This window comes from Mesoplodon bidens, assembly GCF_964165515.1.
Source record: "Mesoplodon bidens genome assembly, contig: HAP1_SCAFFOLD_1122, whole genome shotgun sequence".
Classification (NCBI taxonomy): Eukaryota; Metazoa; Chordata; class Mammalia; order Artiodactyla; family Ziphiidae; genus Mesoplodon; species Mesoplodon bidens.
This window is the reverse complement of record NW_027672107.1, coordinates 42,946-60,850: the sequence shown is the minus strand read 5'-3', so window position 1 is coordinate 60,850 and position 17,905 is coordinate 42,946. Positions and strand designations below refer to the sequence as shown.

The window sequence follows — 17,905 nt, the reverse complement described above, 5'->3', positions numbered from 1 at the left end:
GTCTGCTCTCTGTGATTTCTCTCTACCATTTGTTTCCAATGACCACTTCAACTCAGATATCTCTCAAATCAGGGATCACTCCTAAACTTCAGGAGGAAGGTCACTGCCCTTTTTATTCCCACCACAATTTTATGCTAGTAACCCTTTACAGTGTCAATAAACTTATTTTGTAGAATGTGCCCCCTGGACTCCACCTGCTAAATCTGTTTTTTGGGCAAATCATTTGTTACTTACCTAAACAAATTTTATAAAATCATATTTCATAAAATTGTATTTTATAAAATGTTATTTTCTTATTTTATAAAATTGGTAAATCTAGGGATTTAGGCTTAATTATTATTTTTAAAAATGTTGGTACTCATTTTGCCAATTTTTCTCTTTTTACATATATCAGAAAATATGTTAAGAACTCAACTGTGAAGATACCACTATTTTTATTTTTTTTCACTTTTCGTACTTAACTTTTATAACAAACCTTTATTATTGCACAGGAAACATGAAAGTTTGTTCCTTGGAAAACATCAGTCTTAAGAACGTACTAAGTTAAAGCTTAGCATGTTAGATCTGCGAGTAGCCTTGCCTTTTTTTTTTTTTTTTTTGCGGTACGTGGGCCTCTCACTGTTGTGGCCTCTCCCGTTGCGGAGCACAGGCTCCGGACGCACAGGCTCAGCGGCCATGGCTCATGGGCCCAGCCACTCTGCGGCACGTGGGATCTTCCCGGACCGCGGCACGAACCCGTGTCCCCTGCATCGGCAGGCGGACTCTCAACCACTGTCCCACCAGGGAAGCCCAACCTTGTCTTTTTTTTAATGTTTTTTTCTGAATTGTTAAAAAAAAAAAAGCCTTAAGAGCTTAGGAACAGAAGCAAATTGAGAATTAAAATCCAACTCATTCAAATGAAGTTTGTCAGAATAGTTTGTGTGTGGAGAGGACAGCTTCTAGGCACTTCAGAGAAACCAGCAGGACAGAATTGAGAATATCCAGCACCTTACAGGGCTTCTCACAGAAATGCTTTAATGCAAAGAGGTGACTAGATTTCACAGGGAGACCAGGGAGAGGATGCAGAGATAATTAAATCACATTCAAGCATCTGTTTACCTGGGAGGTAAGTTCCTTCATATTGTGGTCAGATGCTGTTTAGGGGGACACTGGTGCAGGGGAGGTGTTGGGAGGATGAACTCTTTTCTGAGTGATTTTGCAAGTGTGAAAATTCATCCAACAGAGATGCTAGAAAATTTTGCTCCTAGTAGCGAGCGTCCAACATGATATTTTGGGACAAAAATATGTATTTGGAAGAATTTTTCACAGAAGAGCAGTGATGGGAGGAAAAGATACATATGGGCCTGGCTAGTAATATTCTTCCTTCACAATTTTCTTGTGGGTTCCTGAGGCCTGTTGTGACTGCTTGGAGACCTGGTCCCCAAGCAATGGCCCTCTTTGTCATACTCAGGGTAACCCAGGAAGTTGCTTGTCTGAAGCAGAAAAGGTTCTCCCTTCCACTCATGTCCTCTTGCTGATCAGATGAACACATGGCATCATCTACAGCTGAGAGGTGTTTGTTAACTAGCTTTGTTTCATAGGACACAACTCATATATACTCTACAGTAATGTTTATCCCTGTCTTTTATAATCTCAAGGTAAGAAGTAATCAGTGTTAAAATCATTCTACTGGAATAACAAAGCACATGATTTTTTTCCCCTAATAGTGATTGTATTTGTTTGCTAGGGCTGCCATAACAAAATACCACACTGGCTACTAGGTGGCTTAAACAACAAAAATATATTTTCTCATAGTTCTAGAGGCTAGAAGTCCAAGATCAAAGTATCAAGTTTAGTTTCCTTGAGGTCTCTCCTTTGATGGCTACCTTCTCGCTGTGTCCTCACATGGTTGCCCCTCAGTCTGTGTTCTAAAATTCCCCCCTTATAAAGATACAAGTCATATTGGATTAGAGTCCATCCATATGATCATTTTACCTTAATTTTCTCTTCCAAAGCAGTATTTCCAAGTAGAAGTTAAGCTTACTGTACAAGCAATCAGGTATTTAATAAGAGGCATTGCTATGGAGACAAAAAAACAATGGTTAATAATTGAGGCAAATTTCGGATCAGTTTTTGAGTTCTGAGGGTAGACAGTTGAGAAGATCTCTAAATGTCAGGGTTAAAGCATCTTTTGTAGTTTGAATGTCCATCAGATGTTCAGGTAAACTTTCTGAGTGGTCCATATAGCAACAGGAACGAAGAAGATTGTCTAAACATGAGCTGCTGTGGAGATTTCTCTGAAGTTTATATTAACGGTAACTACCTTCAGTTTGCAGGACTTCAGAAAAAAAGGCAGTTTTAGTTGCAATGATTCCAAGTCAAAAGGGTGGGAGAAAATTTGGAAACACTAGTTTGGAGAGTTGTAGTCAGGTAGTGGAGGAAACTAGAAAAATTCAGGATACAGTTCAGTTTTCAGGTAATTAACAAAACTTCAAGGAAAATTAATAGCACTAGAATCTAATATCCACAATACGTATTTTGGTTTCTATTGAAAGATAATTTTTCCCTCTAAAATCACCCTCATTTCTATCAAAGATAGCCAAATTAAGACAAATTTGTTTGCAAAATAAGTCTAGATTCAATAAACTTGGTCTTATTTATATAAGTATAGCAAGGATTGTGACTGACCATATAGGCTTGTTTTTTATTTTTATTTTTTGCTTTTATTAAGAGAATTTATTGCCTCTCTCTCCTCCCAATAGCTCAAACGTGAAGAAGCAACATCAGAGGAAGACAGACAGACAAATGGCTCTTTGAGTTTGTCCTTCTTGGCACTGGTGAAGGAAGAGGCAGCTTTCTCGAAGTTTTTATCTGCTTAATTGGATGTAGTGGAGAAAGGCAAGGAAAGTCAGAGGATAAGTGAACAGGCTCTGCACCTACCAAGGATGTGTTATCCTCCTAATCGTCCCAGTAGGAATATTCCATTCATGTTCTTTGATCTGATCCTTGCATTGGAAGACACTTCTTTTTTTAATCTCTTTTTTAAATTTAATTTTTATTTTATATTGAAGTATAGTTGATTTACAATGTTGAATTAGTTTCAGGTGTACAGCAAAATGATTCAGTTATACATATACATATATCCATTCTTTTTCAGATTCTTTTGCCATATAGGTTATTACAGAATATTGAGTAGAGTTCTCTTTGCTATACAGTAGGGTCTTGTGGATTATCTATTTTATATATAGTAGTGTGTATATGTGAATCCAAACTCCTAATTTATCCCTCCCCATACCTTTTCCCTTTAGTAACCATAAGTTTGTTTTTTAAGTCTGTGAGTCTGTTTCTCTTTTGTAATTAAGTTCAATTGTATCATTTGTTTAGATTCCACAGATAAGTGATATCATATGATATTTGTCTTTCTCTGAATTACTTCACTTAGTATGATAATCTCTACATCAATTCATGTTACTGCAAATGGCATGATTTCATTCATTTTTATGGCTGAGTAATATTCCATTGTATATATGTTCCACATCTTCTTTATCCATTCATCTGTCAGTGGACATTTAAATTGCTTTCATATCCTGGTTATTGTGAATAGTGCTGCACTGAACACTGGGGTGCATGTATCTTTTGGAAGTATAATTTTCTCCAGATACATGCCTAAGAGTAGGATTGCTGGATCATATGGTAGTTCTATTTTTAGTTTTTTAAGGAATCCCATAATATTCTCCATAGTGGTTGAATCAATTTACATTCCCACCAACAGTGTAGGAGGACTCCTTTTCTCCACACCCTCTCCAACATTTTTGTAGTCTACAGTTTGTAGACTTTTTGATGATGGTTACTCTGACTGGTGTGAGGTGATACCTCATTGTAGTTTTGATTTGCATTTCTCTAATAATTAGCGATGTTGAGCAGATTTTCATGTGCTTTTTGCCCATCAGTATGTCTTCTTTGGAGAAATGTCTGTTTAGATCTTCTGTCCATTTTTTGATTGGGTTGTTTGCTTTTTTGATATTGAGCTGCATAAGCTATTTGTATACTTTGGAGATTATTCCATTGTCAGTCCCATCATTTGCAAATATTTTCTCCCATTCTGTAGGTTGTCTTTTTGTTTTGTTTATGGTTTCCTTTGCTGGGCAAAAGCTTTTAAGTTTTATTAGGTCCCATTTGTTTATTTTAGTTTTTGTTTTCTTTCCTCTAGGAGGTGGATCCAAAAAGATATTGCTGCTGTGAAAGAGTGTTCTGCTTGGATTTTCCTCTAAGAGTTTTATAATATCCCATCTTACATTTAGGTCTTTAATGCATTTTGAGTTTATTTTTGTCTGTGGTGTTAGAAAATTGTTCTAATTTCATTTTTTTTACATGTAGCTGTCCAGTTTTCCCAGCACCACTTATTGAAGAGACTGTCTTTTCTACATTGTATATTCTTGCCTCCTTTGTCATAGATTAATTGACCATAGTTGTGTGGGTTTATTTCTGGGCTCTCTATTCTGTTCCATTGATCTATATTTCTGTTTTTGTGCAAGTACCATACTGATTACTGTAGCTTTGTAATATAGTCTGAAGACAGTGAGCCTGATTCCTCCAGCTCCATTTTGCTTTCATAGTATGCTTTGGCTATTTGGGGGTTTGTGTTTCTATACAAATTTTAAATTTTTCTGTTCTAGTTCTGTGAAAAATGCCATTGGTGGGGGCTTCCCTGGCGGTCCGGTGTTTGGGACTTCACCTTCCAATGAGGAGGATGCGGCTTCGATCCCTGGTCAGGGAGTTGGGATCCCACATGCCATGCAACCAAAAAAAAAAACAAAAAAAAACAAAAAACAAAAACCAAAAATCAAAGCATAAAACAGAAGCAATATTGTAACAAATTCAATAAAGACTTTAAAAATGGTCCACATGAAAAAAGTCTAAAAAAAAAATTCCACTGGTAATTTAACAGGGATTGCATTGAATCTGTAGATTGCCTTAAGTAGTATAGTCATTTTGACAGTATTGATTCTTCCAATCCAAGCACATGGTATATCTCTCCATCTGTTTGTGTCACTTTCGATTTCTTTCATCAGCATCTTAGAGTTTTCAGAGTACAGGTCTTTTGTCTCCTTAGGTAGATTTATTCATAGGTATTTTTTTCTTTTTGATGTGATGGTAAATGGGATTCCTTCCATAATTTCTCTTTCTGATCTTTTGTTTTTAGTGTATAGGAATGAAAGAGATTTCTGTGTATTAATTTTGTATTCTGTGACTTTACTGAATTCATTGATGTGGTGTATCACACTGATTGATATGTGGATATTGAAAAATCCTTGCATCCTTGGGATGAATCCCACTTGATCATGGTGTCTGATCCTTTTAATGTGTTGTTGGATTCACTTTGCTAGTATTTTGTAAATGATTTTTGAGTCTATGTTCATCAGTGATATTGACTTCTTTTTCTTTTTTTGCAGTACCTTTGTTTGGTTTTGGTATCAGGGTGATTATGGCCTCATAGGATGAGTTTGGGAATATTTCTTCTTCTGAAATTTTATGGAATAGTTTCAGAAGAACAGGTGTTTAGTGTTCTCTAAATGTTTGAGAGAATTCACCTGGGAAGCCATCTGATCTTGGACTTCTGTTTGTTGGGAGTTTCTTTTTTTTAAATAAATTTTTAAAAATAAATTTATTTATTTATTTTATTTTTGGCTGCATTGGGTGTTTGTTGCTGTATGTAGGCTTTCTTTTTTTAGTTGTGGCAAGCGGGGGCTACTCTTCATTGCGGTGCATGGGCTTCTCATTGCGGTGGCTTCTCTTGTTGCAGAGCATGGGATCTAGGCACGTGAGCTTCAGTAGTTGTGGCATGCAGGCTCAGCAGCTGTGGTTCGTGGGCTCTAGAGAGCAGGCTTAGTAGTTGTGACCCATGGGCTTAGTTGCTCTGTGACATGTGGGATCTTCCTGGACCAGGGTTCAAACCCATGTCCCCTGCCTTGGCAGGTGGTTTCTTAACAACTGCGCCACCAGGGATGCCCTGTTGGAGTTTCTTAATCACAGTTTCAATTTCAGTACTTGTGATTTGTCTGTTCATATTTTCTATTTCTTCCTGCTTCAGTCTTCGAAGCTTGTACCTTTCTAAGAATTTGTCCATTTCTTCTAGGTTGTGCATTTTACAGGCATATAGTTTCTTGTAGTAGTCTCTTATGAGCTTTTGTATTTCTGTGGTGTCCATTGTAACTTCTTTTTTATTTCTAATTTTATTGATTTGAGCTCTCCCCATTTTTTTCTTGATGATGCTGGCTAATGGTTTATCAATTTTATCTTTTCAAAGAACCAGCTACTAGTTTCATTGATCTTTCCTACTGTTTTCTTTGTCTCTCATTTATTTCTGCTCTGATCTATATGATTTCTTTCCTTCTACTAAATTTGGGTTTTGTTTGTTCTCCTTTCTCTAGTTGCTTTACTTATAAGGTTAGGTTGTTTATTTGAGATTTTTCTTGTTTCCTGAGGTAAGATTTTATCACTATAAACTTCCCTTTTAGAAATGCTTCTGCTGCATCCCATAGGTTTTGGATCTTCGTGTTTTTGTTTTCATTTGTAGGTATATTTTTAATTTTTGCTTTGATTTCTTCAGTGATACATTGGTTGCTTATAGCATATTGTTTAGCCTCCATGTATTTGTGTTTTTTACAGTTTTTTTCTTGTAGTTGATTTCTAATCTCATAGCATTGTGTTTGGAATAGGTGCTTCATATGATTTCAATTTTCTTAAATTTACCAAGGCTCACTTTGTGGCCCAGTGTGTGATCTATCCTGGAGAATGTTTCGTGTGCACTTGAGAAGAATGTGTATTCTGCTGCTTTCAGATGGAATGCTCTATAAATATCAATTAAGTCCTTCTGGTCTAATGTGTCATTCAAGGCCTGTGTTTTCATATTGATTTTCTGTCTGGATGATCCGTCCATTGATGAAAGTGGGGTGTTAACATCCCCCAATACTATTGTGTTACTGTCAATTTCTCCTTTTATGGCTATTAGCATTAGCCTTATATATTGAGGCGTTCCTGTGTTGGGTGAATATATATTTACAATTGTTGTATCTTCTTCTTGGATTGATTCCTTGATCATTATGCAGTGTCCTTCTTGGTCCTTGTTACAGTCTTTATTTTAGAGTCTATTTTGTCTGATATGACTATTGCTACTCTGGCTTTCCTTTGATTTCCATTTGTATGGAATACCTTTCTTTTACCCTCCCACTTTCAGTCTGTGTGGGTGTCTAGATCTAAAGTGAGTTTCTAGTAGGCAGCATATATATGGTTCTTGCTTTTGTATCTATTCAGCCAGTCTATGTCTTTTGGTTGGAGCATTTAGTCTATTTACTTTTAATGTAATTATCAATATGTATGTTCTTATTGTCATTTTGTTCATTGTTTTGGGTTTGTTTTTGTAGCTCTTTTTTCTTCCCTTCCTCTTTTGTTCTCTTCCCTTGTGGTTTGATGACCATCTTTAGTGTTGCATTTGGGTTGCTTTTTCTTTGTGTATCTATTGTAGATATCTGGTTTGCATTTCCCATGAGGTTTTGATATAGCAGAGTATATATAAAGTTGTTTTAAGTTGCTGGTCTCTTAATTTCAAATGCATTTCCAATATCCTGCATTTGTACTCTCCTCTTCTCATGATTGCTTGTTTTGATATCATATTTGTGAGTAGATGATTTCCTACCTTTACTGTATGTTTGCCTTTAATGGTGAGCTTTCCCATTCATAATTTTCTTTTTTTCTAGTTGTGGCATTTTCTTTTTCATCTAGAGAAGTTCCTTTAGCATTTGTTGTAAAGCTGGTTTGATGGTGCTGAATTCTCTTAGCTTTTGTTTGTCTATAAAGCTTTTGATTTCTCTGTCAGGTCTGAATAAGAGCCTTGCTGGGTAGAGTATTTTTGGTCGTAGGTTTTTGCCTTTCATCACTGTAAATATAGTGGGCCACTCCCTTCTGGCCTGCAGAGTTTCTGCTGAAAAAATCAGCTGATAACCTTACTGGGGTTTCCTTGTATGTTATTTGTTGTTTCTCTCTTGTTGCTTTTAATGTTTTCTTTGTCTTTAATTTTTGTCAATTTGATTCATGTGTGTTGGCATGTTCCTCTTTGGGTTTGTCCTGTATTTGACTCTCGGTGCTTCCTGGACTTGAGTGACTGTTCCTTTTCCATGTTAGGGAAGTTTATGGCTATTATCTCTTCAAATATTTTTTCAGCCCCTCTGTCTCTCTCTTCTCCTTCTGGGACCCCTATAATGTGAATGTTGGCACATTTAATGTTGTCCCAGAGGTCTCTTAGACTGTCCTCATTTGTTTTCATTTTTTTTCTTTATTCAGTTCCAAAGCAGTGATTTTCACCAATCTGTCTACCAGCTCACTTATTTATTCTTCTGCCTCATTTATTCTGCTGTTGATTACTTGTAGGCTATTTTTCATTTCAGTTATTGTTTATCTCTGTTTTTTAAAACTTCTAGCTCTTTGTTAAAAATTTCATCTATGTTCTTGGTCTGTGCCTCCATTCTTTTTCCAGTTACTTGTATCATCTTTACTATCATTACTCTGAATTCTTTTTCTGGAAGATTGCCTATCTCCACTCCACTTAGTTGTTCTTCTGGAGTTTGATGATGTTCCTTCATCTGGAACACATTTCTCTGCCTTCCGTGTTTGTAGCCTCCTTTCCTCAGGCTGCAGGATCATGGCTCCTCTCACTTCTGGTGCCTGCCCCCTGATGGGTGAGGTTGGTTCAGGAGCTTGTGAAGTCTTCCTGGTGGTAGGGACTGGTGCCTGCCCACTGGTGGGTGGAGCTGGGTCTTCTCCCTCTTGTGGGCAGGGCTGTGTCAAGTGGTGTTTAGAGGCGGCTGTGGGATCAGAATAACTTTAGGCAGCCTGTCTGCTCATGGGAGGGTCTGTGTTCCCACCCTGTTGGTTGTTTGCCCTGAGGCATCCCAGAACTGGAGACTGCAGGCTATTGGGTGGGGCCGGGTCTCAGTGCCCAAATGGTGACCTCCAGGAGAGCTCACAACAAAAAATATTCCCTGGGTCCTCTGCCACCAGTGTCCTTGCCCCCACAGTGAGCCACAGCCAACTTCTTCCTCCCCAGGAGACCCTCCAAGACCCTCAGGTAGGTCTGACCCAGGCTTTTACAGAGTTACTGCTTTGCCCTGGGTCCCAGTACACATGAAACCTTGTGTGCACCCTCCGAAAGTGGAGTCTCTGTTTCCCCCAATCCTGTGGAGCTCCTGCCCTCAAGTCCCACTGGCCTTCAAGATCAAATGCTCTGGGATCTCCTCCTCTCATTGCCATGTCCCCAGGCTGAGGAGCCTCACGTGGGTCTCAGAACTCTCACTCCTGTGGGAGAACCTCTGTGATATGATGATTATTTTCCACTTTCTGGGTCGCCCACCCAGTAGGTATGAGATTTGATTATATCACGAAAGCACCCCTCCTACCATCTAGTTGTAGCTTCTTCTTTGTCTTTGGATGTAGAATGTCTTTTTTGTATGTTCAAGTCTTTTTTGTTGATGGTTGTTCAGCAGTTAGTTGTGATTTGGGTGGTTTCATGAGAGGAGGTGAGCTCACGTCCTTCTACTCTGCCATCTTTGTCTCTACCCTCTCTCCTGAATGTCACTGTGAGGAGTTCTGGCTTCTTAAAGTCCAATTTTGATTGAAATTCATGAAGGACTTCAGGCTTTACCTCTGGTCAACCACTGTCTATGCAGAATATCTCCAGGGTTAGAGGGAAATCTCCCATATAGGCTCTTTTAAATCTGCTTTGCTGGAACTTTTTATAAGGAATCTCCAGATTAAACTTTTAATAGTCCCTTGAGGCTAAGAAGCCAAGCCAATCATTTGACATCCATAGATTTGGGGGAATTTTTCTCCTCAATGTCCCCCAAATATTCTGAGGTTCTTGCATTTGCCAGGAAGTGACCTTCCTTACTCAGCTAGTAAGGCTGCTGGGAACTCTGTAAGCAAGGTACCACACTATTTTCCCAAGGGGCTTTATTGGCTCCATGAAGTCAACCTTAGTTTCTTAAAGCTGTTTGGTCAAATCTAAGTTTATGTATATCTCTCTCAAATATGACATTCTAGGCAAAACTTTAGTAATATAATCAATGTTTGCAATTATGTGCTATTATAAGGAGAACAGATTCTTATTGAAATTATGCAAATAACTATATTGCCAAGAAAATAAGAATGTTCACTGAAAGCCTCTGAATTCTGGAGGAATCGGGTAGGGAGAAAAAGACAAATGATTCAATTTTGCTTACAAGGGTATAATTTACCAAATTGCTCTAAGCTTCCGAGAGAAAAACAGGGCTTCCCTTGTGGCGCACTGGTGGAGAGTCCACCTGCTGATGAAGGGGACACGGGTTCGTGCCCCGGTCCGGGAAGATCCCACATGCCGCGGAGTGGCTAGGCCTGTGAGCCATGGCTGCTGAGCCTGCGTGTCCGGAGCCTGTGCTCCGCAACAGGAGAGGCCACAACAGTGAGAGGCCCACATACCGCAAAAAAAAAAAAAAAAAAAAAGAGAAAAACAAATTTTCCTAAATTTGGAGAAACAAAACTTAAAAAAAAGAAGCAGCAATGTTTCAAATTTAAAAATCATAGGGCTTCCCTGGTGGTGCAGTGGTTGAGAGTCTGCCTGCTGGTGCAGGGGACACGGGTTCGTGCCCTGGTCCGGGAAGATCCCACATGCCGCTGAGTGGCTGGGCCCGTGAGCCATGGCCGCTGAGCCTGCTCGTCCAGAGCCTATGCTCCGCAACAGGAGAGGCCACAACAGTGAGAGGCCCGTGTACTACGAAAAAGAAATCATAAAATGGGGCTTTCCTGGTGGCACAGTGGTTAAGAATCTGCCTGCCAGTGCAGGGGACATGGGTTCGAGCCATGGTCCAGGAAGATCCCACAAGCCCCAGAGCAACTAAGCCCACACGCCACAACTACTGAGCCTGTGTTCTAGAGCCCATGAGCCACAACTACTGAAGTCCACGAGCCACAACTACTGAAGCCCATGCACGTAGAGCCCACGCTCCACAACATGAGAAGGCCACGCACCACAACGAAGAGTAGCTGCCGTTCGCCACAACTAGAGAAAGCCCACACACAGCAACAAAGACCCAACGCAACCAAAGATAAATAAAATAAATAAATTTATTTTTAAAATCATAAAACATTATAACCATCTTCTTCAGTTTACTTAGTCCCATGTAATTAATTCTTGTTTTGTTTGATCTTTTGTTAGAAGTTTTATGAAACCATCAATTTCTCCGTTAGGGTTTTGTAAATTCTTACTCAGTTCAGTGTAATGATTTGAAATTCATCAGAAACTTGTGCTCTAGAATACTTGTTAGATCCTTTTCCAAGAATTTCTCTGAACATGAAACACATTTTCAGGAAGCTTTTGTAAAAGCATCTGAGTGAAACCATCGTCTAAGTAATAAAAGACAAATATCCATTACTAAAAATTTGATTCATTCTAATGGAATTGACAAGAAAATTTATCTGTGACACAAAACATTTAAGATAATAACTAGAATTATGACTGATAACATTATACTAGGACATATCCAATTTTAGGAATTTCATATACTTTCTAGAACATTTATATTAATAACATTCACCCTTATGATATAACCTAGAGTTTATGATCATTTATTTAGCAATGCTTCCCATGTAAGTAACATACCAAATAAGCCTAATGAGTTTCATAGCTCTCTTTTCTAATAAGATAAAACAAATCTTTTTTTTTTTTTTTTTTTTTTTTTTTTTTGCTGTACACGGGCCTCTCACTGCTGTGGCCTCTCCCGTTGCGGAGCACAGGCTCCGGACACACAGGCTCCGCGGCCATGGCTCGCGGGCCCAGCCGCTACGCGGCATGTGGGATCCTCCGGGACAGGGGCACGAACCCGTGTCCCCTGCATCGGCAGGCGGACTCTCAACCACTGCGCCACCAGGGAAGCCCAAAACAAATCTTTTAAGGTGTTCCAGGGGGCCTCTGGAAAACCTGAACGTTATTTCCAGGTCAATAAGATTTCATTTAGAATTTGGTTTGGGGGAAAATCTACTTTTTCAAAAATAAAAATGTTTTAAAACACTTTGTCAAATACGATCATATGTCACTGTGAATTAATATTTAGTTATCAATTTAATCAAAGTGACAAAGATTCACATGTAAATACAGATAGTTAAATAGTTGTACAAAGACTTAGCTCTTTTAATATTGAAAGCACTCAGTTTTTCTTCAAAATTATCAAAGACTCATAAAGACAAAATGAACAATATTTGTTTTGCTAGACAGATTACATTAAATGTAAAAAAAAAGTCTTTGTTTACAATTTCTCATTAAGAGCAGACTAATAATTAAGAAAATTTTGCAAAAAGAGAGAAAAAACAAATTTTAATTTTCTACCAGCTTACATTGGATATTAAAACTCAATCAATCACTTTATTAAATTCATTCCAATCTTAGACCTGACTACACATAAAATTCCTTTCTAAAGATTCCTTTTTAACAAACCTCTTACAACTTTCTATGTCCATTTTGGTTTGTCCCTTGTTCTCTTTCCCATTTAGAAGTAACCGGCTTTAGGACAAAAATCACTTAACAAAGTTTTTACATTAACAAAAACATCTCCATACCTTACACTTTTTCTTACCCCAAAACACATTCTAATTTCCTTATAATTCCTAGCAGCTTGAACCACATATATTATTTACAATTCTTAATCCTTTGAAGCTTTAATTTTTTTGTAAAGATAAAGTTAAAATTATTAACTGTGTAAGTATTTTGTGGCTTGGCAAACTTATAAATACATTTCATAATTTCTAGAAACATATTCTACTTCATAGTACAAGCTTTTAATGAAGCACAAGACATGTTTACTAATAGAACCAAACATATTTAGTGTGTAATAAGAGGTCAAAAGTAGGTAAACTTAGACTCGTTCAGCAATTAATATTTCAGTATTTTGTCTTAGTTGGAAATGATCTAGACATTCAATTCATTTAATTTAACTTAGCAAAACTCTAAGGGTACAATTTATCAAAGACATTTAGAAAACTATTTAAGTTGACATAGCAAAAACAATTATTGCTAAAAAAAGTTTACCTAAAAGAATTCTTATCTTATGTCTATTTAATTAATTTGTTCTTAACAATCACTCAGATTACTCATGACAATTTCATAAGATGTTAAAATAGTGTTAGCCATCATCTTAAATTATTATTATTATTACTTTTTTCTGAGAAATTTTGTAAAAGAGATAACATGAGCTTATTTGACTTTTAGTAAAACTACATAGAATAAAGCTATTATACTTAATGCTGATAACTCTTAAGATATGTCTATATTAATTAAACCTAAACCTGAACTAGATTTTACTTACCAAAAATTATCCTAGATCATGTGAATTTGAAAAATATTTGTATTTGTTTTTGTTATATTTTTGAGAATTTTTATATTGCTTGTTGGAATAAATTAAGTTTACTCACTCAGATAGCTACAGTCTTTTATTATTTATGGAGAAGACTTTTAAGTCTTCTTGCCCTTTAAGTGTACTTGCCCTTGATAAACAATTTTAAGGAGACTGTCATTTAGAGTTTGAGCAAGAGAGGGTTTTTGTTTAAAAAAAAAACCTCTTTCTTTTTTTCTTTAAATTTTAGTTTCAGGTTCTAACAATTGAGCTAATCTGGGCTCAGTCTCAAGCAATGTGGCTGTGTTTACATTTCAAAGACATGGTAAGATTTATAACTTTAAGCGACAGAGGAAAAAAATGTAAATTTTCTTCTATGAGTTTTGGAGTGTATTTTTCTATTATCATAAGTCTCAGGGTAATTATTATTTAAAATACTTTTTCTTCTTAAGTACAGGACAATTTTGTTCCAATTATCCTCAACTTTTATAATATCTACAAGAATTTGAGAGGAAGAGGTTTCAGGGTTGGTGAAGATAAATGGGCCTTGACTCGTTCCTAAGTTGCATTTCTGGTTTTGTAGAGATTTGGAAGACAAAGATAATTGTTTCTATTAGCTCTTGAATATTGGCTTCCAACTGATCTTTTCCTAATTATTTGTAGGAGGGCCTAAGGAATTGCTGAGGAGATGGGGCAATTTTTAAAATTTTTCTTAAAAAGAGGAATTCATGTTGGATCTTTAAGTCTAATTTCTGTTATTTCATCTTAATAACGATTCCCTAAGGCTAGCTGTTATACATTATTTTTCCTTTCAATTTGATCCTTCCATAAATATCAATATGACAGCTGTTTATGATGAGAGCTCTCAAAAAGGCAATCATTTAAATACAGCAAATTTAAAGGATCCATCATCTGGCCATTGAGGAGTAAGACCTTACATTAATTTCAAATAGTGACTCAAATCAGTAAGCCTTTTTATGGAACGACCCAGAGGTAACCTTTCAGGCTTAGAATAAATCCTTACCATGGATAAAATAAGCAGACTTTCAGATGGAGAGGGCACAGATGATATAGCCCCTATAATGTGAAAATTCATTTCCAAGGATAATCTAAGAAAGCAAAGGCCTTCATTGCACAGGCAGTAAGGGTGGTATAATGCAAACTGTGTCCCTGGTCTCTCCTGGGAATTTGAGGCACCTCTGATCCCAAACCTACTAATCTGTGACATCAGGCATATGCTACTGGAATGGGACTTTTCCAACACTAACAAGGCAATGAAGGTTGAAACAACAAAGGCCCCTTATGGACTGGGTCCCCTTAGGACAAACTCCTCTGACAGCTGGCACAACAAGACTAGAGTGTGCTGTTTATGACTTTGTGTCTCAGAACCCCAGTCAATTCAATGGGTTACCAGATGCACCCCAGTAAATACACCATCCAGATGGTGGAGACCAGAGATAATATTCTCACTGGACAAAAAGCCAAACTCTCAGGACATAGAAAAATACAGAAGGAAAAATCTCATCCAGTTTTTATACAGAGGACTGACAGCAAAGTTTGTCTTAATAGGCACTGGACTGGAGAGAACTGTTAACTCACCAGTCTGTGAGGCTGTCTCAAACAGCAGGCTTATAGGGCCTATGCCTGTCTTCTGCCCTATGGTTCTTTCTTCTTATGAAACATGACTCAGGAGACAGAGACAAAGAAAAACAGTGACTGTCTCTGGGAGGAAAGGATTAAGAAAAACTGAGATGAGATTACTCATTTCCAAATACCAGATTTTCTATGTCACAAGGATCTTGCTCCATAAGTATTTTCTTCTGCTAATCTAAATTTAGAGATAGAGAAAAGGAGACTCTTAAGCACTTTCCCTCCCACCAGACCTTAAAGGCCTGGGAAGTTGAGGAGATAAGAAATTTTACCTTCTGCTGGCCTTTGTCATGTGTCCTAGGATCTCTCAGCTGCAGCAGTCTTGTGGTGGGAAGCAGGGTTTAGCCAGCCTTCTGGTTGTCTTGTCAGCTGTTGAGGAGGAAGAAATGTCCCTGCCAACCTTCTTGAGTTAAAGAAGTAACAAGGTTTATACAGTCTTCTTGACCCTGCATTCCCTATCTCTGGTGCTAATGATGTCTTTCTACCTCCTGGTACAGGGAGGGCACCATTCACATGAGATATTAATTTCCTGCTTTCATGGAGACAGATAGGAAGGTCAGTGTGTCTCTCTTGCATCAGTCATTTCTTCAGTAACTTTAATTCAAAGTAATATTCCACTGAGGCATACTTTGGAGCATCCTGCCCTGGGCACCAACAAAGTCAAATGGTTTAGAGAGAAAGCAAGTCCCTATGTCAGCAGTGACCTGTGCTCATGGTGATTGTTATTCCATCTCCACAATACCATTGGGCTGGGTGCTCAAGAAACAGAGCTGTGAAAACATAGCTCCTGTCTCTTATAATTTATAGTACCAACTTCCTTTGTGTTAGACAATAATGCTGGTATATTTTCAGGATATACAAATAATAGAAAGAGACATCTATGGTACTTGAATTGTAGTGAGACATTAAAAATTTCCCCCAAAAAAATCTTTTTCTTTATACTTATAAGAAAAAAAAATGTAGATTCATTTTGGATAAGATAAAGAAAATTTATGAAGTGATAAATCTAACCTGAGAAAGTAGAAAAGAACACAGTACACAGGCTCTGAGCATTCTACTCACAGAAAATATTGTCCTGTTCTTTTGCAATATGGACTTGTTCCCCTGTCCCTATGTCTGTCTCTTCCCCTCTCTGTTTCTGCCCCTCTTCTCTCTCTCCCTCACACATACACACATTCACTCCCCTACAAAAAAACCCATTGACTAAATGCTAATTGGCAGGCACTGTGCTCAAACTGAGGCTACAGTGGTGAGTTAAAAAAAGAGATAATTTTTCCATCCTCATCAAACTTATATTCCAAGATGGAGAAAGTGAATACTAACCAAAGAGTCACACAACCATAATATTGCAACCACAACTAACAACCATAACCACTGAGTTAAGCTAAGCAAGCCACTATTGTCAGCTTTCTCTCAACCCTCAGTAGAGTGTGTTCCACTTAAAGGCCTTGAGTAAGTCAATATTCTGTTGAGAAAATCCAGGAAATTTCTCAGTCTTCCACATCTGAAATTATACAGTTTGGAATGTCAGGAACAAGAGTGAGGGGAAAGGTCATTCAGAACTGCAACTAACCAGTTTCTCTCTTTCTGACTGCTGCAATAACCTCCTAGTCTATCCTGTGTTTACTCCCATTCCTCTGGCCTGTTCACAGAGCTGCCAAAGTGGTCCCTTAAAATTTAAGCCTGATTGTGCCACTCTATACTCAAAATCATCCAGTGAATTCAATTTAATTACAATAAATCCAAAGTTCGCACCAAGGCCTCAAAGTCCTTTTTGATCTGTTCTCCCCTTCTCCCATGTCTCTCTTGGCCTCATTCCTACCACTCTCCCCCTTGTTTTCTGTAATCCAGCCAAACTTGCTTCTTCTCCAGCTTTTACTAAAACACTACTTAGTAGACAAACAATTCAATTTAAATTGGGCAAAAAATTTAATAAGACACTTAACCAAAGAAGATACATGAATGGTAAATAAGCAACTTTTTTAAATGTTCAGCATTATTAGTCATCAAAGAAAAATTAAAACCACAATGCAAATAACTTCACATCTACTAGAATGACTAAAATTAAAAAGATTGATAGCATCAAATGTTAGTAAGGATGGAGAACAACCAGAAGTCCCATACGTTCCTGAAGAAAACGTGAAATAATGTACTATTTTCGAAAACAGTTTAGCATTAATACAACCCCCTAATTTCACCCCCTAGGAATTTAAATGAGAAAAATATGTCCACACAAAATTTGTACATGAACGTTCATAGAAACAACTTTATTCATGATTGTGAAACTGAGTAGAATCCTGTGGGGCCTTCCCAGTGTTCCCTGCTTCTTGTTTGTAGAAAAAAGCTTTAGTCTCCTAGGCCTCCCTTGATTTCCAAAGAGCAGTTAATGATTATAGAACTGACAAAACTCAGAAACAAAGGAAAAGCAGTCAAGCAAGAAAAGTAACAATAGATTGAAAAACAGTGTTATTTATATCCCTTTCTCCTCAAGGGATATAGATAACAGTCTGACACATATCCTTGATGTGGTGCTCCAAGGACAATGGTGCTTCAAGGACAAAGGACAACCCTCTCTGAAAAAGTGTCAGCGTTACACCCCTTATCAGACCCTTAATTGCCCTCCCCACCATGTTGTGATGGTTATGAAATTCCTGAGCCCAGCTGGGCCATGAGACCTGTCCCAAATAAGAAAAGGCATCTTCCCTGTCCCACTGCCACCCTACAGAAGGAAAGTATATGTGCCTCCACCAATTAGTAAACGAAATTTTCCCCTTGGACCATTCCTTTGTTTTCTGGCTATAAAAACTGATCAATAGCACATGTTTGGGGTCGACTCCCCCAGACTACTAGGAAGTCAGCCT

General features: G+C 37.7%; 1 long non-coding RNA gene across 1 annotated transcript in view; it reads right to left on the bottom strand.

Annotated features, from left to right (window-relative positions):
• Positions 1–15,863, bottom strand: part of LOC308610569 — a 29,652-nt gene extending 13,789 nt beyond the window's left edge. Inside the window, exons 1-2 of the long non-coding RNA XR_014014584.1 lie at positions 15,317–15,863; positions 1,975–2,058 (exon numbers count right to left, since the gene is read on the bottom strand). This is a non-coding gene — a long non-coding RNA (uncharacterized lncRNA). The remainder of the gene's footprint in view (positions 1–1,974; positions 2,059–15,316) is intronic.
• Between the last annotated feature and the right edge of the window lie 2,042 nt (positions 15,864–17,905).